The sequence below is a fragment of the Rhineura floridana genome, chromosome 4 (assembly GCF_030035675.1).
Source record: "Rhineura floridana isolate rRhiFlo1 chromosome 4, rRhiFlo1.hap2, whole genome shotgun sequence".
NCBI classification, from domain to species: Eukaryota; Metazoa; Chordata; class Lepidosauria; order Squamata; family Rhineuridae; genus Rhineura; species Rhineura floridana.
The window spans coordinates 70988253-71011565 of NC_084483.1; the positions used below are offsets into that span (position 1 = coordinate 70988253).

At 40.0% G+C, this 23313-nt stretch overlaps 1 protein-coding gene across 9 annotated transcripts in view; it reads right to left on the reverse strand.

Annotated features, from left to right (window-relative positions):
• The window catches only part of BACH2 (BTB domain and CNC homolog 2), a 244345-nt gene that overhangs the window by 196542 nt on the left and 24490 nt on the right, over positions 1-23313 (reverse strand). For 2 of the 9 annotated variants that reach the window (XM_061623338.1, XM_061623342.1), the window contains one exon: positions 12465-12579. The exons of the other annotated variants lie outside the window; for them this stretch is intronic. The gene's annotated coding sequence lies outside the window, so the exon portion shown is untranslated. The remainder of the gene's footprint in view (positions 1-12464; positions 12580-23313) is intronic. 9 annotated transcript variants of the gene reach the window in all.

The window sequence follows — 23313 nt, forward strand, 5'->3', positions numbered from 1 at the left end:
ATGGTATGTGCACAGCTCTCCTCCAACACCACAACAGACAGAGCAACAGCCTTTGGGGCTTGCGAACAGCCTTTTTTGGCAGCGCTCTCTGGGGAACGTAGGCAAGCTCCTACGGCAGAACCAGGCATGTTTGTGGACTTCCCATAATGCACTAGGAACTGGTCTGGGGTGACGGAGAGGTGCAGCCTTGGCTAGCAGAAACCCCCACCAAAAGTAAGAGTCCTCTGGGTGGGGTCAACTTTTTTTCTACGAGGAGGAGAGGAGAAGAAGACTGTGTTAAGTAACACAGAAGAGGAGAGTGTTCACTGGCTGGGGTGGTGTTCAGGGTTGATTTGATTTAAATCATGTTTTAAATTGCTTCGCTGAAGGACTCAGTTTTAATGATTTAAATCACAGTTGAAATCACTAATGAGGAAGATTCTACTTAACCATTTCTTAGTCAAAGTATATTATTGTTTAATATAACCTCAATACATATGCAGAGACGTAGGTGTCATTAAGAAAGCAGGTACACACCAAGCAATTATTCTGAATTGTTTTCAGATTAATTTTCATGAAAAATGGAATGATAATTTGGTCATTTTAGTACTAAAGCAGAATGAACTTGTGAAGCTATTCAGGAGATTAAACTTGTGAAGCTATTCAGGAGATTAACCAGCTCCAACTGTTCAATTAATCATGATATTTTTCTCATGATGTGCCACTATCACCACCACCAAACAGGCTTTTAAACTGTACTAATAAGATTGTTGAAGAAGAAAAACTAATCAGAAGAATAAATAAACAACATTAATAAAACATGCACATGGATATTTGAATGGTTAACTATTTTAGTTTTTAGATAAATGTAAAGTTCTTTAAAAACAAAATTTAGGCAATTTCATCCAAGTCAGCATGAGAAACTTAAAATATTGGGTGGTACAGTTAAACTCAGTCTTCTTCTTCACCTATGTCTTCCTCCTTTTTTAGGTCCCAATTAATTTCTCAATTTGGAATGAATTTGTCCAAACGAAGAAAAAAATATCTCTATAACGGAAAAAGAGGCTACTGCTGTTAAGAGCTTATTACCACTTCACTAGTCTCCTCTTGTTCAAATTCCATCTCTCCAAATTCTCTATTCGTTGACCTTCTCTATCTTTGCACTTAGAGGCAAGGTCTAGAGAGAGAGAGCATGCACGTCATGTATACCACCTGCAGAACAGGACTGATCAGGTTATCTCCATAAACCGCTGTTATTCAATTAGAAGTTGTATAATTAGTATTCATGATATCGTTGACTCTTTTTTAATTAATTGTTTTGAGTTTTGAAATCCAATTTAAACTTTTAAAAATCCAATTTAAATTTTTTATTTAAAAAAAACCATTGATTTTTATCAACCCTGGTGGTGCCCCATTTGCCCTAACAGACCAACCTTCACTGCTTTTCATGTTATGACATATTGGACATAGGAAGGAACTCGTTAGCCTAACGAGAGCAGCTTGATGTGTTGCTTATGTCCAGAAAGAAGGAACAAACGATCACTATGATTACAATTATAACTATTATTTCACTGTTCTGGTCATTGAAAACTCAAAGCAGCTGACAAGAAAAATATACAATAAAAGTAACCAGTAGTGTAGTGGCAAATTCAGAAGTGTGGGATTCCTTCATGATAGTCACAGCCACAGACACCTTTTTTGATCCTGGGTTGAGAATGAGATCCTTACTAATGCCTTCTCCCACAACAACAGACAGCTCTAAGAGCCAATCAGCATGAAGGGGGGGTGTTAGCTACTGAAGAGTCTTCTCAGTAGCTGACTCACCTCCTTTCACTCTGGCTCCAATCAGCAGGAAAAGACAAGGAAGCATATTAGAAAACTCTTCTCAGTGACTAACACGCTCCCTTTTCATGCTGATTGGTTGGTAGGATGCTGGAGACATAGGGACCCTGCTCCCAAAAAAGTAGGGGGACTAGACTCCCCCCCCCGAGATCCTGGACAACTACACCACTGTAAATCAATCTGCAAGCTCCTCGAAAACAATGCAGTGATTACTAGGAGCCAACATGGATTTATGAAGAACAAATCCTGCCAAACTAATCTCATTTTTGATCAAGTAACCCTCCCTTGTAGACGGTGGGAATGCTGTGGACATAATATATCTCGACTTCAGCTTTTGACAAAGTGCCCCATGATATTCTGATTAGCAAGATAGCTAAATGTAGGCTGGATGAAACAACTATCAGGTGGATCCACAGCTGGCTCCAGAATCGTACTCAAAGAGTGCTTATCAATGGCTCCTTCTCAAACTGGGCAAAGGTAATGAGTGGGGTACCATAGGGCTTGGTCCTGGGCCCAGTGCTCTTCAACATTTTTATTAATGACTTGGATGAGGAGATACAGAGCATGCTTATCAAATTTGCAGATGATACAAAATTAGGGGGCATAGCTAATACCATGAAAGACAGAAACAAAATTCAAAGGGACCTTGATAGGCTGGAGCATTGGGCTGAAAACAACAGAATGAAATCAACAGGGATAAATGCAAAGTTCTACACTTAGGAAAAAGAAACCAAATGCACAGTTATAAGATGGGGAATACTTGGCTTAGCAATACGACATGTGAGAAAGATCTTGGAATTGTCGGTGATCACAAGCTGAATATGAGCTAACAGTGTGATGTGGCTGCAAAAAAGGCAAATGCTATATTAGGCTGCATTAACAGAAGTATAGTTTCCAAATCACGTGAAGTACTAGTTCCCTTCTATTCAGCACTGGTTAGGCCTCATCTTGAATACTGCGTCCAGTTCTGGTCTCCTCACTTCAAGAAGGATGCAGACAAACTGGAACAGGTTCAGAGGAGGACAACAAAGATGATCAGGGGACTGGAAACCAAGCCCTATGAGGAGAGACTGAAAGAACTGGGCATGTTTAGTCTGGAGAAGAGAAGACTGAGGGGAGATATGATAGCACTCTTGAAGTACATGAAAGGTTGTCACATAGAGGAGGGCTGGGATCTCTTCTCGATCATCCTAGAGTGCAGGCCACAGAATAATGGGCTCAAGTTGCAGGAAGCCAGATTTCAACTGGACATCAGAAAAAACTTCATAACTGTTAGAGCCATACGACAATGGAACCAATTACCTAGCAAGGTAGTGGGCTCTCTGACACTGGAGGCATTCAAGAGGCAGCTGGACAGCCATCTGTCGGGAATGCTTTGATTTGGATTCCTGCATTGAGCAGGGGGTTGGACTTGATGGTCTTATAGGCCCCTTCCAACTCTACTATTCTATGATTCTATGATAACAAAAAAAACAATTACCAAGCTACACATTTAAAAAAGAACTACTGTAAAAATCAGTAGTCATTAAGAACAGTAGCCCAGTTAAACATTAAAAGCCTCTTGGAAAAAATTTTTTCCCAGTTTTGCCTAAGCCATAACAAAGAGGTAGTCCACATGGGGAACACATTGTAGAGAGCCTCAGCAGCAGCAGCAGCAACAACAACAACACCAAGGTAGCCTAGTCCTTCACTCACACTTGCCTCGCAGCCCAGTATAACAGTACAGAGAGATTAGGTCCTCCAAGGTGGAACTTAAAATACCGAGAGACTATCAGAGAGTTGCCCACCTGATGACAATGTCAGAATCTTACTTTATATTCTCCTTAACTGTGGAGGGGGGGGATGAGAGCACATTCTCCCATCCTACCCTGGCTATGACAACTTGGCTATCCACACATAGTCATAATGTTTGTGTAGGCTGTACTCATGTATGCCCAAATTCAGTGGTCAATTTCCTCCAATTTAAAGTGCAATTTTGATTTCAAAACAAGCTGCACATGTTAGATTGACATGCATATGCCCTATTCCAGCCTTTCCCAACTAGTGGGCCACCAGGTTGTTGGACCACAATTCCCATCTTTCCTGACCATTGGCAATGCTGGCTGAGGCTCATGGGAGTTGTGGTCCAACAACATCTGGTGGCCCACTAGTTGGGAAAGGCTGCCCTATTCAAACTTCATGCCCAGGGTTTGTGTTAGAGCTGGGGAATTAAGCTATATGATCTCACTCCCCCAATACATGTAGGGAGAAACTGAGAGTGAGCATTGCCTAAACCCATTCAATTTTTGCATCAGGGTGTCAGCCTGAAAGTTCAGTATTTTATTACAACATATCTCAGTATGGTGCCTCAAGTTCCCGCTCTGTCCTTGTGGAACTATGGTTCTACCGGTATTCTTTGCTGGCTCTCCAGATGCTATTGGACTGTGTCTCCCGCCACCTCTGATCATTGGCTGTGCTGGCAGGGGTTGATGGGAATTAGGAGTCCCGCAATAGGTGGAGGAGGGCCATAGGCTCCCCATCCTTGCACAACAGCCTGTGTGCGGTCCTTGCTCTGTAGTGCTCTTGCTCCACAAATTCCATGTCCCAAGCAGAAACATGTTTGAGACTGTGGCATTCAGGTAGCAGTTAGTATGCCTACTACCCTAACCAGTTTTAACCAGTGTTAAAAGGTACAGCTGTTCCTGAATTCTTCATTAATACAATCTGGCCATTTGTCTGCTATTATTTCCTTAATCAAGAGTATCAACAACTGTTGCACGTGGAAAACAATTAATCTGTTTCAACCTCAACATTGAGTACAATCCAAAAACAGAAGTTTAGTATCTCTACGTACTTAAAAACTTTTGAAGTATAACATAGTTACAAAATGTAATAGTTTAACCTGTTTTCAAGCCAAACATCAGAATATTCCTCTTAAGTTAACAGCTACCCAGAAGGCTTATTCTCTTGAGTGTGTTCTATAGATTAAAAAAATTAACTTCCATATACAGTATCTCAATGAACACATTAAGCCCTATAAAAGAGCTCAAGTACAATCACAATTTGCAGTTGACAGTGACTAGTTGTCAATAGTACAATTTGTACAGTTCAGCATTCTAGCTAAACATGAAGAATACATTTGAAGAATACAAATAGGTATCAACATCAAGATATCAACCTCAGCATGTCAGGTCTTATTACATTATTGCAATATCAGAATTTTAATGTATACAAAAATAAATTATGGAAACACTCCACAACTGTATATATAGATGACAACTGTAAAACCACATCACTTACAAAATAAAGATGGAGTCTCCACTGCCAAATGCTGAAAGCTTCTTTCACTTGCAATTTGGAATGAGAGCCAGCAGAGACTCCAGCTAGAGGAAGCTGGTATGTATGTATGTATGTATGTATGTATGTATGTATGTATGTATGTATGTATGTATGTATGTATGTATTTATATCCCGCCCTTCCTCCCAATTTTTTTTGCCAATTTCCCTCTTTTTCCTGCAGCTTCCTCCACCTCCCAGGCTATTATGGAAGTCCCCAACCCCAAAGAGCAACTTTTCAGGGCCATACAAGAGATATCATGTGAGCACAGTTCTGCTCATATGAATTCTAGATCCAACTCATAATCTCTAAGGTACTGCACCATTTCTGCCAACACCAAGTTACCATAAAAGAATCCTCCTTTCTATACAATGGCACAAATTTTCATGGCAATGTCAAAAGGTAGTCCTCAAAACTATTGTCCTCTACCCCACACTGTTTAGCCTTACAAGCCAGTAACTGGATGTAACAAGCAGGCATGGGAAGAGAGAGCAAAAGATAACAGCCAGCCACACAATGTGGATGGAGACTTCACAAAAATGTGGAGCTTTATCTTCAAAATACTGCCCCTACTTTCATAGGTTTCCTGCTGGCTGTTTGTTTGTTTATTGCATTTGTATACCGCCCCATAGCCGTAGCTCTCTGGGTGGTTTACAACAATTAAAAACATTAAAAACAAATATACAAATTGAAAAACACATTTTTTAAAAAGCAATTTAAAAACACATGCTAAAATGCCTGGGAGAAGAGGAAAGTCTTGACCTGGCACCAAAAAGATAACAGGGTTGGCTCCAGGCACACCTCATCAGTAAAATCATTCCATAATTTGGGGGCCACCACTGAGAAGGCCCTCTCTCTTGTTGCCTGACTCCCACATACCCTCCGAGTAGGCATCCGGAGGAGGGCCTGGGATGTTGACTGTACTGTATGGGTGGGTTTGTGTCGGGACAGGTGTTCCATCAGATATTATGGTCCTAAGCCATGTAAGGCTTTATAGGTTAAAACCAGCACCTTGAACCAAGCTTGGAAACATACAGGCAGCCAATGCAAGTGGGCCAGAATCGGTTTTATATCTTTGAACCATCTGGTCCCTGTTACCAATCTGACTGCTGCATTTTGCACAAGTTGCAGTTTCCAAACCGTCTTCAAAGGCATTCCCATGTAGAGAGCATTGCAGTAATCTAACTTGGAGGTTACCAGAGCATGGACAATTGAAGCCAGGTTATCCCTGTCCAGATAGGGGCGTAGCTGGGCCACCAACCAAAGTTGGTAGAAGGCACTCCGTGCCACCGAGGCTACCTGAGCCTCAAGTGACAGAGATGGTTCTAGGAGAACCCCCAAACTACGAACCTGCTCCTTTCATGGGGAGTGCAACCCCATCCAGGACAGGTTGGACATCCACCATCTGGTCAGAAGAACCACCCACTAACAGCATCTCAGTCTTGTCTGGATTGAGCCTCAGTTTATTAGTCCTCATCCAGTCCATTGTCACAGCCAGGCACCAGTTCAGCACATTGACAGCCTCACCTAAAGAAGATGAAAAGGAGAAATAGAGCTGCGTGTCATCAGCATACTGATGGCAACACACTCCAAAGCTCTGGAGCACCACACCCAGTGGTTTCATGTAGATGCTGAACAGCATGGGGGACAGAACTGACCCCTGCAGAACCCCATACTGGAGAGTCCAGGGTGCTAAGCAATGTACCCCAAACACCACCTTCTGGAGGCGACCCGCCAAGTAGGAGCAGAACCACTGCCATGCAGTTCCTCCCACTCCCAACTCAGCCAGTCTCCCCAGAAGGATACCATGGCTGATGGTCTCGGAAGTCGCTGAGAGATCAAGGAGAATCAACAGAGTCACACTCCCCCTGTCTCTCTCCCGACAGAAGTCAGCATACAGGGCAACCAAAGCTGTTTCCATGCCCAAACCAGGCCCGAAACCCGAATGAAATGGATCCAGATAATCAGTCTCGTCCAAGAGTGTCTGGAGCTGGCCTGCAACCACTCATTCAAGGACCTTGCCCAGGAATGGAACGTTTGCTACCAGCCTATAGTGATTAAGATTTTCTGGGTCTCTTCAGGAGTGGTCTCACTACCGCCTCTTTGAGGCATAACAGCATGCCTCCCCAATAGCTTTTCTGTTTGCAAATGGACAGGAGTATTTTCATGGTTTGAATTTGCATTTTGTTTATTCAGTCATTTAAATACAGGGAGTTTGAGAAGATAACCAAATGCAAAGATCTATACTTTGGCTCATTTTCTGTTGATGTTCAGCATTAGAGTAGCAAATAAAGTTGGTTTTGGAGTCGGTATATTTATCTTTACTCTTCATGCTAATTATGGATCAGTAGATAAATAAAGATACATAAATACCGAGATTTAGATGCCATCCAAGCTTGCTTCTACCGTGATTCTAACAGAAAGATTAAAGTTTTCATAACAGAATGCTGATGACCATTCCTCAAGCACAAATGTGCTTCACAAAAAAGCAGTGTATTGAATCAGCTTCAAATAAAAATCGGTAAAGATTCCTCTCTAGGCACATAACAGAGCAATGCATACATGCAGTAGCCCCACCATTCCACACTGCAAACTGCTTTTGACTCCCAAATTTAAATAGTATTTTGCAACAAAGCAGTGAGATGGACTTCTGTTACTAAACAAAATGATGAAAAGTGCCAGTGGCTGTGTAAACCTAGACAGGTGCTAATCTGGATCTCAGCCAATGAAGTTGCTTTAATGATCTGCTTCATGGATTACACTAATATCACGTTATCTAAGCACAGATGTATCGTGAAAGTATGTTTTAACCCTCAGCTAGCAGTTCACACTGTGGATTACAAACATACCAGACTTCCTTTAAATATATATCCAGTGTTAGTTCCCTACGGCTATCCGCATCTATGAACAAATGATTTAATGCAATTATTCTCAAAGTAATGGTAAGTGGGCAGTCATGTGAATTTCGCAACTTAATGGTTTAAAGCATGAAGTTGAACAAGCAACAGAAATCAAATACAAATGATTCAGTGTTAAACCATATTGGTTACAAGACACAAGCATTGTAAACATAACATAATCTCATTTAAAGGGGGTTGTGCAACTCATAGGTTTTATAAATATTTACAGACAGTAATCTTGTTAAGTTGATTTTTAGAGTTTTATTCTGTTAACAGGATACATTGCTACTTTCAAGACAAAGTGTCTGAATAATGGAATTTGTTTCAAGCTATTTGCTTATATTCCAAGAACAAAGGAAGACATCTGTGCTCCAAAACAGACTGACATGTTTCAGTATTATCCTTGTATTTTTTTTAACAGGGTCCAAAAACAAGTTTTTCAAAATTTCCAAAATCAATCGCTACACCACTGTAACAAGTTATTCCTTCCACAAAGATGATATTGCATGGAAAGCATGCTGTGGTCAAAAATCCCCAGTTCAAATCTTAGCGCATCCATTAACTGACCCATGGTGGCTTTAAGCAAGCCCCTGTGCTTCAAGCCATTATACAAGGATACTGCAAGTCAAGTGCTTTGAGTACATACTGTATTGTGTGTTTTTTATTCTTCTCTTCACCTATAGTTACATGGGCATGTCAAACATTTTATGGGGGGAGGGGACAAGAAGCTGAAACCAAACAATCATGATTGTAAGAACAGCCTCTAGTGCTTTTCTAAAAATGCTTGTGCAAGAGTTTGTACAGTGGTATAGACTATAGTATGTAGATCTTACTACAGCAGTTCTTCTGCTCACTTTTCTTGTGCAACCTTCTAGCGCAAGGTGCAAAAACAGCCCTCCCACACATTCCACATGTTGGAAAGGCAGTTTTCGTTTCTACCCTTTATTATTAATTGTCATCCTTTTCCTCTGTCACTTTCTGTTCAACATAAGAAATTAGCTTTGGTTTACAGTACTGAACTGAATTCCCAGAACGAATTCAACAAATCATTCATCCCCTTATATCTTAAGTAAATCTGCCATTTAATGAAGCATTCATGCGTTATCAATAAGTAAATTGGAATGCTTTGCCAAAATGAGTTTTGAGATCAGGAATGAACACCAAAACTATTATTACCTTTGGGAGGTGAGATGGGCAGGCAAGCTTACAGATTACAAGTCTGGGTGGCCATCTACATGAAATTATTATTCAGACATAGGAAAAGTTGATATGCACATTTTATCAGTAAAGCCCCTTAGTTGAATATGAAAAGGAATACACTTATAAAAACTCCTGAACATTCTAGACAAAGAATATGGCACAGCTTGGTTTACTTTTCCTTATTTCATCTTTTTTTAGAAGTTATGTGATCACATTATACTAAGACCAAGATATACATTTTAATATGTATTAACTTCTCCAGTTATTTCCATAAAATCACTTCAGGAACGAGCCCGTCCAATCTCCCTGTGAGTATTGGAAGCTCAAGTGAACAGATATCCAATTAAGTCAATGTGGTTAACAGAGAAGGTCTGCAGAAAAAAAGGTATCAGTGTATTAGATATTCGCTGATGTGACAGATGGTAACATTAAGATCATCAAGGAGCAGGGATGAAGAAGCAAGAAGGTGGTGGTTATGTTGGGGTAGGGAGTACAAATTTGCAGACATCAGCCGAGACCTTTGCTCAACTCATGCTTACTATTCAGTTTCCTGAAACACCAGTGGCTAGATTCAGGAAATCTTTTTCCCACACTCCAACAACAGCTGCTTTTTTTTTTACCAAGAAATTTGAATAAAATGGATCCATTATTCCAAGGGGCTCACAAAGAGACAGGAAGCACAGCTAAGTCCAATGATTGGGCTTCCTTTTAGACAATTTAGTCCAATTTTATTTCTATCAGATGGAAACTGCCAGTATCCACACTTGTTGAGCAAAATTACTAATTGCTAGAATCCACCCTTTCATATGAGGATATGTTAAACAATTCAAATTCAAATTAATCACATATTGAACTTTATATATCTAGTGAAATTTTGGAGAGTTGTTTGTTTTTATAAGCAGGATATAAAATCTGGTTATTTGATGCACTGCCTTTCATGGATTCCCTTGTAGACAACTTTTGCCTTCCATCTATGGGCTAGGTTAAAGCGTTCTTTGAATATTCCCAACAACATTTAAAAATGTGTAATCTCTGTTTTTCAGTCTGCCTGCCACCTGCTGAAATCCAGGATGAAGCAAAGGAGAAAAATCTCTGTAGCCTACAGAGCAGAATACAGAGCCCTATCGGTAGACCATCCATCTCTGAACTAAGATGAAATTAAGTAATACATACGTTAATCATATTTTTCAAGGTAGGTACCAGCTGAAAGTGGCAAGTTTCAGCAGAGACGCATATTGAAACACAAGGGGCACAGACTTAGCCCATTCCTCCTTAACCTTCCGCTCCCCAAAAATAAATCTTGCCTCGAACCTGGCCACAGCCAACATTCCATACTTGGCAAGCAACTCCAAGATTAAAAGGGAGGAAAAAGAGAATCCATAAATCTCAGCAGGCTGGTAATGGGAAACCGAATGTGTTAGCTGCTAGGTCATACCACTGAGCCTATTAAATACCAAGCGACATTTGGAGAGAATTTCACAGCCTGGTTAGGATGGTCTACTGTCATGTTTTCAGTAGCTTGGGTTTCTAAAAACACAACATCTAAAAAAATACAAGTGATATAGATGAAGAAACAAAACTCCTTTATAAGCATGTCAGCTCCAATATACTGATAATTTTGCAAATTAAGTTCTTCCAAGAGAAAATCTTTGAATCAAGGAAACGTCTAAAGGCTTGGAAGCTGACTTGGTGATCTATTTTGGGAGAAGTAAACTAGAGGAATTCCTAATTTAGCTACACAGAGATTTCCTAGCCAACAACACTCTAGTGCCTGGCATGGAATGAAGTTCTGCCACCAGTTTTAGAATGAAAGTATGGCCTGGCTGACATCTGGGACTGATGTTTAGAGGCCAGAGACATGTGCATTACCAAATAAGTCTATTTAAACAGGGACAACTTCTTAGAGCAGTAGTTTTATTTTTCTGGAGAAGGCAGAGAAGGGTCAGTTACTATTTCCTAATTCCATAGGAGGACCACCATCTTCTCATCAAGGAAGGCCTTCTCTCATAGCACAGTGTAGTTCAGCAATCTATTTTTATCAGAGAAGGCAAAGCAGTATCTAGACAGAATGAAAGTGGGCGCAGGGTTGAGAGGCCTGGAATGAAATTCCTCAAAAGGTAAAATATAAATATATATGGAGGAATATATGGCTTTGGCAAAAGTTATTGACTCTACTTAAGGACAGAATACAGAATGGACAGCTGTTTTCAATAAGAATTATTTTTAAAAATAATTTTACAGTACTTTTATTGCAAAGAGTACTTTATGGTTTTCAGCCAGAGAAACTTTCACTTGCGAAGCAACTATTTGCTTCATTTGAGCAGCTTCTGTATAAACCTTGTTAAATAAAAAAAAAAGGCTATGTATGAAGGATGTCTTCCAGAGAGAAGTCTGTTTCATATAGCTGACAAGCTACAAAATTTGTGCAGCAGCGTGTGCGTCTGTGCATGCATGCACATGAGCAGGAATGCTTTTGTTTCACTTTGGCTGGTGTGCCAGCTATGTCGTGTCTGGCACTATAATTCACACTGGGTCATGATCATACATGTATTAGTAACTGGAGTATGCAAATCCCAAGGCGAAGTAGGGTGACTTGGAGTGATTTTTGGCTTTTCAGAAGTAAGGAGCAGCTGCACAAGCAGGGATCCCTGAAGCACTTTTGACAATCCAGCTATAAAAAAAAAATCCATTAAAAAAGTATCTCCTGAAAGCAAAAGTAACACCTCTAACCTTACCGTAATATCAGGGAGGAGGTAATACAAAACAAACACCAGAGTGGAGAGAGACCCCTATTTGTGACTGACAGATCAGAGAGAAGGATTTTACCTGGAAAACTAATTCCTTTTGGTCTTTCCCACCCCAAAATCAAAGGTGTTTAGCACAAAAGCCCTTAGACCTATTTGTCTGCAATTTGGCAAACAATTTGGAACTATTTGTCTGTTTCTTATCCAGGGGTACCTCTCTCCTGTCTGTAATTTTTAGAGCAATTGCCCACAAAACATTAGGAAATATTAAGAGGTTCCTTTTTTTATCCATCCTAAAACTAACACCTTCCCTTGTGGAAAAACCACTGCAGCTTTCCTTCTGAAATTTGGTAGGATTTATGCACTAAGAGGCAGCCTTGCCTGCAAACTTCATCAAATTCTGCCCCAAAGTATGAATGTTTCCTTAACACATACAAGTAAGCTTCAGAGGTGTCCAGCACAAAAGCCCTTAGTCCTATTTACCTGTAAATTGGCAGGATTTATCCACTCTGAACGAGCTAGTATGCTTGCAACTTCCAACCAATTTCATTGCATAGCTAATATGGGGCTTCAACTGATGTACTCCAGAATATGTGGTCTAAGGATATAAGGATATAAACAAATTCTGGTTACAAGGTAGAAGACAGAATGAAAGCAAAGAGCACAGAGTTTGAATTAACAGCTGTTTCTAAATGCCAGAAATCTATCCATCCTGACACCCAGAGTAGTTAGCTGAAACAGAAATGAAAAATGAGACATGAGTTTTTGATGCAATTGTTTTCAGTATTACTAGCTTGATAATATGTACACTGTATTTGGAAGTCCAACCAATTACAAAGGTACTTAGTCCCAACTAAGTTGCATGGTTTGGAAATCAAATGCAACTCTGCAATCTCACACTCTCTCCCCCAACCATTTATTTTCAGATGTTCACCATTAAATACTACTTTTTAAAACAGCTGAAAAGGATGAATATCATTTAGTTACTTCCAAAATCAATAAGCAAGAAGGGGACAGATTTACAAGATTCCAGGTGATTCTATTCTAACTATTCCACCACAGTAAACTGCCTTTTGTACTAAAAAAAAAAGGAAAAAAAGAGAGAGCAATCATTCTTTCCCTCCAAGTGCAATGAAAGACATGAAACTGAACAAAGAGTGACAGGTTCATATAAGTAGTGTGTTGCTGAATTATACATCTGCAAAATGGGACCTTTTTTAACATCTTTGTGTTAACCTTATGCCTTAAGCCAGCAAAAAAAACCCGGAAGTGTATTTACAGGAGAGCAACAAAACTGCTTCTAAATACATGGTTTCCATCCAACAGAAATGCCTCCTATAGTGACACAGAAACATGCCACTTTCAACACAGCTCTAGTCACAACTGATGTGCCAGCTTGGGGAAAAAAGTTTTCCTAGTGACAAGACACTTTATGCTATTTTAGGTGCCAGAAAAATCTGATCTCCCAGCAACATATGGAGAGATATGTGCATCCCATGCAACAACTGAGAAACTGCTATATGGAAAAAAAACCCATTGAAGTCTTTATTGCATACAGTATTTCATTCGTGGGCATCTTACAGAGGTGCAAAGAGTTTTGCAAAAATGTAGTAGCCTCCTAGATTTTTCAAGAGCAAACAAAGCATACAGAGATTGGGGGGAGATTCATCTAAGCATCTCAATGAAACGATTCATCTGTTCCATCCCAGATATACTTCCTTTTGGACCACAGTGCATCCTAAACATTGCTAGACTGTTCATGTTAATTATTTGCTGTAATAGCCAGCTCAGGATGTTGAGCGGCTATCAGTTTAGAAGTAAAACGGAGTCACCCCCAAAATACCAATCATTTCTACACACTTAGAGGAACTCCCTAGAATGAAGAAACATTGATGTTTGTAGATTTAAAAATTTTCATTTTTTTTTTTTAAAAGCTTCCGTACAAGAATCTGGGAGCTTACAGACTGCTGATGGCAAATGAGCCTAGAAAGGTGGAGGAGGGAGGAAAGGATCTGAAGAAACCAAAGTTAGGCAGACTGTGAGCAGCAATTAACTCTGAGGCTGACAACAGTTGAAACACAGACTGTTAGGAGACAGTTGAAATGTGTGCATGCACACACACACACACACAAAGAAAAAAAGAAGGAATTAGTTTGCTCACGCCTGAGAGCTTATAATAAGTATGCTGCGTGATGAGGGTGGTAAGTGTGTACATCTCTGAAACTATATCCTTCCCTCCAATATATAACTACAAAATGCTCAGATTTTGTGCTGGCAATCTTCTAGTACTGAATAGTAAAGCAAGAGAAAGCCTAGGGTCAGAGGTGGAGAAAAAAAATGTGTCTTTTATCCCTTTCCCATTCCAGAAACTCCCCTGTCCTCTGAACAACAGTACAGGGCTCCTGTTTCAGACTGTCCAGAGTCCTGAACACAAGCACTCCTCCTATGAATGAAGATACACTGCAACATTCTGTTACAGTTTCCACTTGCAAATTCTAACAGCAAGGTACTATGATAGGCCTGATATAAGAGAAGAAAGTGTCCTAAATCTGCTAAAGGATGTTGCAGTGTATACCCAAATCACTTAGGGAGTGCTTCTGTTCAGGACCCAACAGGGTGAAACAGGACCATAACCATTTAGGACTGCTGTCAACAAAATTTTAATTGTACTACAACTACACATTCTTTTGTTTGCCGCCCTAGGCTCCGATTGGGAGGAAGGACAGGATATAAATCACATAATAAATAAATATATAATAAAATTGCTCCAAGTGCTTGTTTTATCATCTTCATTTTCCCTTCTGTAAACTGCCCAAAGAATTCTGTGATTGGGTGATCCATAAATAAATAAAATTGTAGAAGCTGGGCAGAAGAGCAACATAAAACAGCAGAAGAATAGACAGGTTTCTGCAAAGCTGAAAGCAACAGCACAACTGACCATTATGCATCCCACTGATGGGAGTTGTAGTCCAAAACATTGAAGGGTACTAGGCTGGGGAAGGATGTTCTAGACCTCCTCTCCCCCTCCCTCCAAAAAAGACAAAACATTTGTTCTGTTATAGTACTGCTTGTGTGGGCCATTATTCAATATGGAAAAGAACTGTGGAATATTTAGAAGTCCAACCTCTGCCTGTGCATTTTGAGTCTTTCACCATTCCAGAACAAGACATACAAACACACGTCCTACCCAGTCTCTCTTATTTATTAGTTTCAAAAGATCCTTTCCGGTATACAGCTTGCTTGCTTGCTCTTTTTCTGAAATGTTTTTAAGTTGCTCTTCATGAAGCCTTATGTATAGCATCAGGCATCTTTTCAAACAAGTGTAAGAAAAAAATAGATTACAGTGCTATCCACCTGCTGTGTACATTTTTTTTTTAAAAAAATCTACTGCTAATTTAGTCTACCAATATGTATGCCTTCCAATTACTGGCAAATAACTGGTCCAACAACAATTTCAATACTACTGAGAAACACAGTTTTTTATTAGTCTTGATCCAACAGCAGAAATGTACAAATGAGGAATGTGAAAGGGCCTCATAATCCACCTCCTTCCGCACTAGTGTATTGTGAGAAAAGCAATAGAACTTCTCTTCCTGCCACAACAAAACACTAGGTTTTGATTATCATATTTCTATCCCACCTTTCGTCCAAGGAAGTGTGTTTGGAGTCATCTCCATTTTATCATAACAAAGGAGTCCAGGTCTCAGGTCTAGCAAAGCCCACCCTGGCTCCACTGTTAAAATATTTTTTTCTGGCCCAGCACTATGAACAATGAGAGGTAGCTGGCTCTACCCACCATTTTAAATTTCCCACAATGTTCTTCTCATAGTATTGCTCCAACACATTGCAGGAAACATAAATGATAGCTTGTCTGAGCCATCTGGTGGTACCTGGAGCACTGCTGAGAATATACTTGCTGTCAGGATACTCTGCCAGGGTCCACTGAGGGAGGGAACCATCTGGAGAGAACTTTGCCCAACACCCCTTCCCCCCAAGCCTGGAACCAACCCTGAATCTTGAGAAGTAGGTTAAAAGTTAAGAATGATGGCCCAAGCTTTATGATTGAGGATTTCAATCCAACAGCTTAGATCAAAAGATGCAGAAGCACAAGGCATTGAAACGCCACCAGAGGCATGCACATACTCTGTCATCCCTGCCCTCCACTGGAGTACAGGGAGAGGGGAAGACTTGGGGAGGCAGAGCAAAGCTAAATGCATAACTGAGAGTAACAGACCTTGAAGGCTAAAAACAGGAGGATACTGTGGCATAGACAAGGCAATTTACTGAACAGATGAGAGAAGTGGAGTTAACTCCAAGAATAAAGGAACAGAATTCGTGAGGGGTTCTGTAATTAAAAAAGGGCAGACAAACATAATTTGTTGATAAGTATGGGTGCCCTATGATGAGAAGAGTCCCGGATATTCTCCTGAGGAAATCAGAACCCCTCAGTAAATGATAAGAGGATTTTAGAGCTCTAAGGGTATATTGAGCCTAAATCAAACCCTTGTACTGAAAGGAAAGCAGGGAGTATTCTCACACAGAACTCCAACAACAGGTCTTTTTCACTCCCTCCTCGCTATTGCCATAAAAGGCGCTGCTGGCATTCCAGGAACTCTCCAGAACAGAGGGATGTGGCACAGAGGACTACAACATGGTCGGGAATAATCAGGGGATATCAGAGAAACCAGCAGAACCAACTTATACTGGGGCAAGAGAATGCACCTTTGGATCTTAGTCAAAGTTCAAAAAAGGGGCAACCAGAATGATCAAGGCGACAGAGTGACTCCCCTATGAGGAAAAGTTGCAGCATTTGGGGCTTTTTAGTTTAAAGAAAAGGTGAGTCAGAGGCAGCATGATAGAAGGGTATAAAATTATGCATGGCACAGAGAAAGTAGATGGAGAAAAAAATTTTCTCCCTTTTTCATAACACTAGAACTCATGGACATTCAATGAAGCTGAGTGTTGGAGGATTCAGGACAGACTAAAGAAGAGGGGCTGCCTGAAGCTGGGTGTGTGTGGAAGAATGCTGTGTTTGAGAGACTCTGTCTGCTGTGGCAGCTGTGGCCACTTGCTCCAATTACTCCACAACTCTACCATCCTGTGTCTTTCCTACTTAGCATCGTGCTTGGCGTCACCTTGAGGTCGCCTGGAGACAAAAGATCATGGAAGATTCCTTGTTTTATTACTCTGTTAGGTTTTTATTATGTTATTTGTAATGCTAGCTAGCTCTTATTTCATTGTTTAGTTTTGTAAAATGTGTTGTTTTTGTATTATTTTACATGAGACATTGGAGAATGTTGCAGATATTATTATAACTGCTCTGTTTGTTTTGTTTCATTTATTTTGTTATTATGTTATGAGATTTATTGTTTACTTATGTTTACTTAAAATGTGGTATTGTTTTTCCTTTTAACTGTATCAAAGCTGAATTGTATATTTTATATTGTAATTGATTTTTTATGTTGTAAACCGCCCAGAGAGCTTCGGCTATGGGGCGGTATAGAAATTTAATAAATAAATAAATAAAGCAAACTACTTCACACAGCGAACAGTTAAATTATAAATGTTGCTCTCACGGGAGGCAGTGATGGCTATCAACTTGGATGGATTTAAAAGAGGGCTAGACAAAGAGAAGGCTATCAATGGCTACTAGCCACGATAGCTATGCTCTGCCTGCATAGTTAGAGCCAATATGCTTCTGAATACCAGTTGTGGCATGTGCAGTACAGGTTAATACATGGTAGTGCTGGCTTGCACTCGGGTCCTGCTTGCAGGCTTCGCATAGGCATCTGGTTGCCCACTGTGTGAACAGGATACTGGACTAGATGGACCACTAGCCTGATCCAGCAGGCCCTTCTTATCTTCTTGAATTCTCTCTGACTCAATCAATCTGTTACACTGGACCAAAATAACTTATAGCAAGATAACTTTATACACAGCTGGTATAGCACAGTGGGGAGGAGAGCCTGGCTGGGAGTCCAGAGTCTGTGAGTTCAAATCCCCACTCCTGTCTCCTGGGTGTCAAGGGCCAGCTAAAGATCACCCCCACAGTGAGTGGCTCAGGGGTTACGTGCCCTGCCACCTGTGCAGCCGTGGGCAAGCTGCATAGTCGCAAGGAGCCCAGTTGCCCCCCCAGCTGGCAGTTAGGACAAGGAACGGGTAAGCTATGGCAAGCTGAGCAGGCCCTAGCCAGCTGGGGAGGACTAGCCTCAGAGGGAGGCAATGGTAAACCTCCTCTGAATAACGCTTACCATGAAAACCCTATTCATAGGGTCATCATAAGTTGGGATCAACTTGAAGGGAGTCCATTTTTCAAGATAACTTTATAAATATTTCACTAACTCAAAAAAGAAAGGCATATTTGAAACCAAAAGCTCAGTCAAGCAAAACAGTTAACAGTGAAATAAAAAGCACAAATCAAACCTGCTCTAAGATAAAGCATATGCCAACAAACAGTAGCAGTTCTTACAGTGTATGCCAAAGGATGTGGGTGTTGTACCTCTCCCACAGCGTCTCCTCCTTTCACCCCACCCACATCTGGCCACCTGTAACTGTCTCAGAGGAAGCCAGCAGTCTCCCACGTAATTTCCAGCTGCACAGCAACAACCACAGAATACGCACAGAGCTACGAGCATCTGCACAAAGAGTTGTTTAAAGGGCAAATCAATGTCACAAAATTGTTTTACTACCATTTATTAATCTGCACTGCTTTTAGAAAGGCTATAATGACAAAATATTAGGAGATTATTTGAAGCAGAACAGAATCTTTCTTCTGTAAGGAGAATTGGGTACTGTAGGTGTGAATTTTTTTAAAAAACTACACACACAGACAAGCAAAAAGATTTTGCGTTTCTTACGAGTGGGTACAGTTAGAGTCCTTTTTACCTCCTGGTTTCATTGATCTGTATTCAAGTTAGAGTGACCACACAGGCGTTAGAAGTGCAGTGGTAGACTACAGGATTTTACGCATGGGCTTTTAAGGTAACACTAAGTTGTTTTTTTAACAACTCTCCAGCTCCAAGTCAGAATACGCCAGAGTATTGTTACTAATAACGATCAACAAATTAGGGTGGGTGGGGGAGGTTTTTCATAGTGAAAATAGTACAGTGAGGGAAAGGTTAACCCCTGCAATGTGATCTCACCATGAACCACACCTTCCCAGGTATTATCTCCAAAAATGTTGACATAGAAATGCATATATTTCTTAAATTTATATTTATTTATTTATTATTTATTTAATTTGTATCCCACCCTTCCTCCCAGCAGGAGCCCAGGGCGGCAAACAAAGCACTAAAACACTTTAAAACATCATAAAAACAGATTGTAAAATACATTAAAACTAAACAGCACTAAAAACTTTTTAAAAACAACCTTAAAAAAGGGTTAAAAACATTATTAAAAACATATCAAACAATCCTGACACAGATGCAGACTGGGATAGGTCTCAACTTAAAAGGCTTGTTGAAAGAGGAAAGTCCTGCCCTTCATCCCAAAAGGAGCCCATGCGTAGTCTTAACCTGACACAAAGAATGTGTCACTCTACCATTGAATGTAAAGATTTCAAAGTTATAATCAATGATAACATTCTCATGACAGTATCCCATCAGCTACTTCCTATTTTACCTACTGTTCCCTTCCTTTGACTCCTCTAGCAAGTCTAGAAATGGTTTTCCAGTAACATAGGTGTCAGCAAGAGAGTATGAGGTGGAGGAATCAATAAAAAACATTTACCAAATTAGACTACTGCAGCATTCACACAACATAGTAATCCACTGTTAATAGTTTACATACACATGCAGATGGTTCCCACCTCACTCCACCTCTACTGCAATAAGGAAATCACATTCCCAGGCTTATCATTATGTCTGAATCTGGGATTGTGGTTCATTTTGCTCCAAACAAACCATAATTAGTAAACTAAAGTTTCTTTTAAGCTTACCAATCATGATTTGTTTGGAGCAAAACAAACTATAATCTCCAGTTCAGACATAACACGATGTTAAGGATTGCAATCTGCCGCTCATGCTACTGGAAGAGCAAAGGGGGAGCAATCTCTGGGTTCATAGTAACAATTAGCTATGGTTTACCATTAAGAGAAAACTGGGCCAACGTGGATTAATTTCTTCTTAATATTCTTTGATTGTCCTGCCATTAAGAGCCAACCATGTTGGCTAATGAAGGGTACTAAAAGGGTTTATTTTGTTTTCTATTTCTTCTAAAACAGTTTAAATGGTTCAGCAACCAGTCTAATGCCTCTGCACGTCACTGCCCGTACCAAAATTCTATCAAAATTACTAAGTATAAACACCATGATTTTGAAGGGTAAGCCATCACTGATATAAATCACTATTTTATTTGTTACATGTATATTTTGCCCTGCCTCCAAGGAGCCTGGTAGCAGCATTTTTATTGTGCAAAAAGCTTGCCTAGGGCCACCTATTGAGTTTTCCAGATCTAACCACAACACTTTAGCAAACTACACAAACAAAATGGAGAATGAAAAAAAGGAAGGGGTACCATCTTGTGAAAATTGGCGATGTAATCAAAGACTGAAAGGACACACTACTAAGTTTCACCTGTATGTATTATTTCAGAGGAGGCATGAAGGTTGCATATCAGGCTTTCAAGTAATAGTGAACAGTATAAATTGTTTAGACAAGCCTAAATAATCTATGGTGATTGTTTACAGTATCTCTATAGTTTTAAGAGAATGCCTAGAAAATGCTTTATTTTTTAAAAAGTCCAAAGATGTCCCACCACGAGGCATATATGGGTGTAATATTGAAGGGGAAAAATGAAAGACAGGCAAGTAAAAAAATTAAGCAAACATTTTCATGCCATTTTAACTGCTATGCTTCACTCGAGTGATTATTTAAAGTAGTGGTTTATTTAACTGAATCTAACTGCACCTGCAAAGTAAAACATTGACTAGAATGCCAGCTCTGTAAATTGTAACCCAAAAGGATTTTCGTTTGAATGCTTATACCCATAGAATTAACCACAATTTAAATTTATTTTTAATACAAGGACCTTCGCATCTCTTCCAAAGTAATTTCTGATTGAGATGAAAGATATTTAAGCCAAAAAACTACCTCAGTATACGGTTTTATTTCAACAGATTTTTAAAAATTTGTCGTTGTGATTTTGGCGTATGCTAGAGAACAGAGCATTTACTGGAATTTTTTTTACACAAGCATCTAAGATTGTACTAAATTGTGTGTTGTTTTTAGTTTAAGCTGTTGATACAGAACTTGCTAAACTGCCAATTATGTAATTCTAAATTTAATAGATTAAGAGATCCTCATGAAAAATAAAGAGTTTTGAAGGTTATTTTCCATACTCTCTCACCCTGGGTGGGGTAGGGTGGGGTATTAATCCAAGATCTCCTTCAGAAGAGAAAACCTTAACAATAAAGTAAAGCATTTTACAGTAATGATAGAACAATGCAAAGGAAAGCACAACCCCTCTCTCTTTCTACAATGATTTAAAACAGGGATCGTCAACCTTTTCGGATCAGAGGGCAGATTTCAAATTTTGAGTGTGTGCTGGGGGCACCAGTCAAAATGGCTGCCATGAAGCCTTTTCTAACACAAAATTAGAGAGTAGTCATGGTGAAAGTTTTCCTATAATTGCACTTCCATACTAGAAAAGACTTGACCTGTTGGAAGTTCTGCCTGCCATACAGCTGTTAAAGGCCTAAGAACCCTGCTTTTCCCCCATGCCAATCCTAAACCAAAGCCTAGGCTGCCATTCTGTAAGCCCCATTTAAACACAAACAGAATTACTTCTGAGTAGACATGTATACTATGGTAGTGTAGTATACAGTGATTTCTTAATGAGTCCCTGGTCTTTAGCTCCTGCAAAGCAGAAGACTCAAGATTCAAGGTGCTGGTGCTGACCTATAAAGCCAGATTCAAGGTGCTGGTGCTGACCTATAAAGCCTTACACGGTGTGGGCCCGCAATACCTGATGGAACGTCTCTCCCGCTATGAACTTACCCGTACACTTCGTTCGACATCTAAGGCCCTCCTCCGAGTACCGACCCATCGAGAAGCTCGGAGGGTAATGACAAGATCCAGGGCCTTTTCGGTGGTGGCCCCCGAATTGTGGAATAGTCTCTCCGAGGAGGTATGCCTGGCGCCTACGTTGTTATCCTTTCGGCGCCAGGCTAAAACCTTCCTATTCTCCCAGGCATTTTAATTCATTTGTATGTATTTTAATGTTTTAGCTATCTTAACATTAATGTAGTGCTATTATGTATTTGTATTTTATATCTAGTGATTTTGTTGTTTATTGTTACTATTGTATGTTGTACACCGCCCAGGGAGCCACTGGCTAAGGGCGGTTTATAAATGAAATTAAATAAATAAATAAATAAAATAAATAAGACATCCCTACGCCTCTTTGCAATGTTTTTACATTTGATTTTTTTGGAGGGGGATTCTTTAACATTCACCCACACTTATTGGTTAATAGTATTTACAGAAAATAATTTAAAGCACCACCTGATCTCAGGTGAATTTAGCACAAGAAAGATGCAACCTGGTTGCTAGGAAAAAAGGAAGGGAAAACTATGAAGGTTCCAAGGACTAGAAAAAAAGACTGAAGCAGGAAAAGTACACTAAAAGGGAGAGCAAAACAGCAGCTCCTTAGGACCGCAGGGATTCCTGTTGCCTGGTATCCAAAAAACATCAGTCACAGCTCTGCCTTCATTCATTGGCTAATAACACTGACAAACCAGAGCAACCAGGCTGGCTCATCTCACATGAATCACTTCACAGTTCGCTCCATTAGAGCTAGAGACTTTTTAAAATGAAAGCTAAGATTCTGAACTACATTCTGGGGGCACCAGTGAAGGCCCCTGAGTGTGCCACGGCACCCATGGGTGATGGGTTGGCGACCCCTGATTTGAAACATCAATTTAATAAGGCTATCCATTATTTATTTATTTATTTATTAGATTTATATCCCGCCCTTCCTCCCAGTAGAAGCCCAGGGCAGTAAAAAAAAGAACTAAAAACAGTCTAAAACATCATAGACTTTAAAATATATTGAAACAAAACATCCTTAAAAATGTCTTTTTTAAAAGCTTAAAAAACATCCTTTAAAAAAAAAAGTTTTAAAAATGCATTAAAAAGCAATTCCACCACAGACACAAAATGGGATAAGGTCTCTACTTAAAAGGCTTGTTGAAAGAGGAAGGTCTTCAGTAGGTGCCGAAAAGATGGTGCCTGTCTAATATTTAAGGAAAGAGAATTCCAAAGGGTAGATGCCACTATACTAAAGGTCTGCTTCCTAAGTTGTATGGAATGGACCTCCTGATAAGATGATA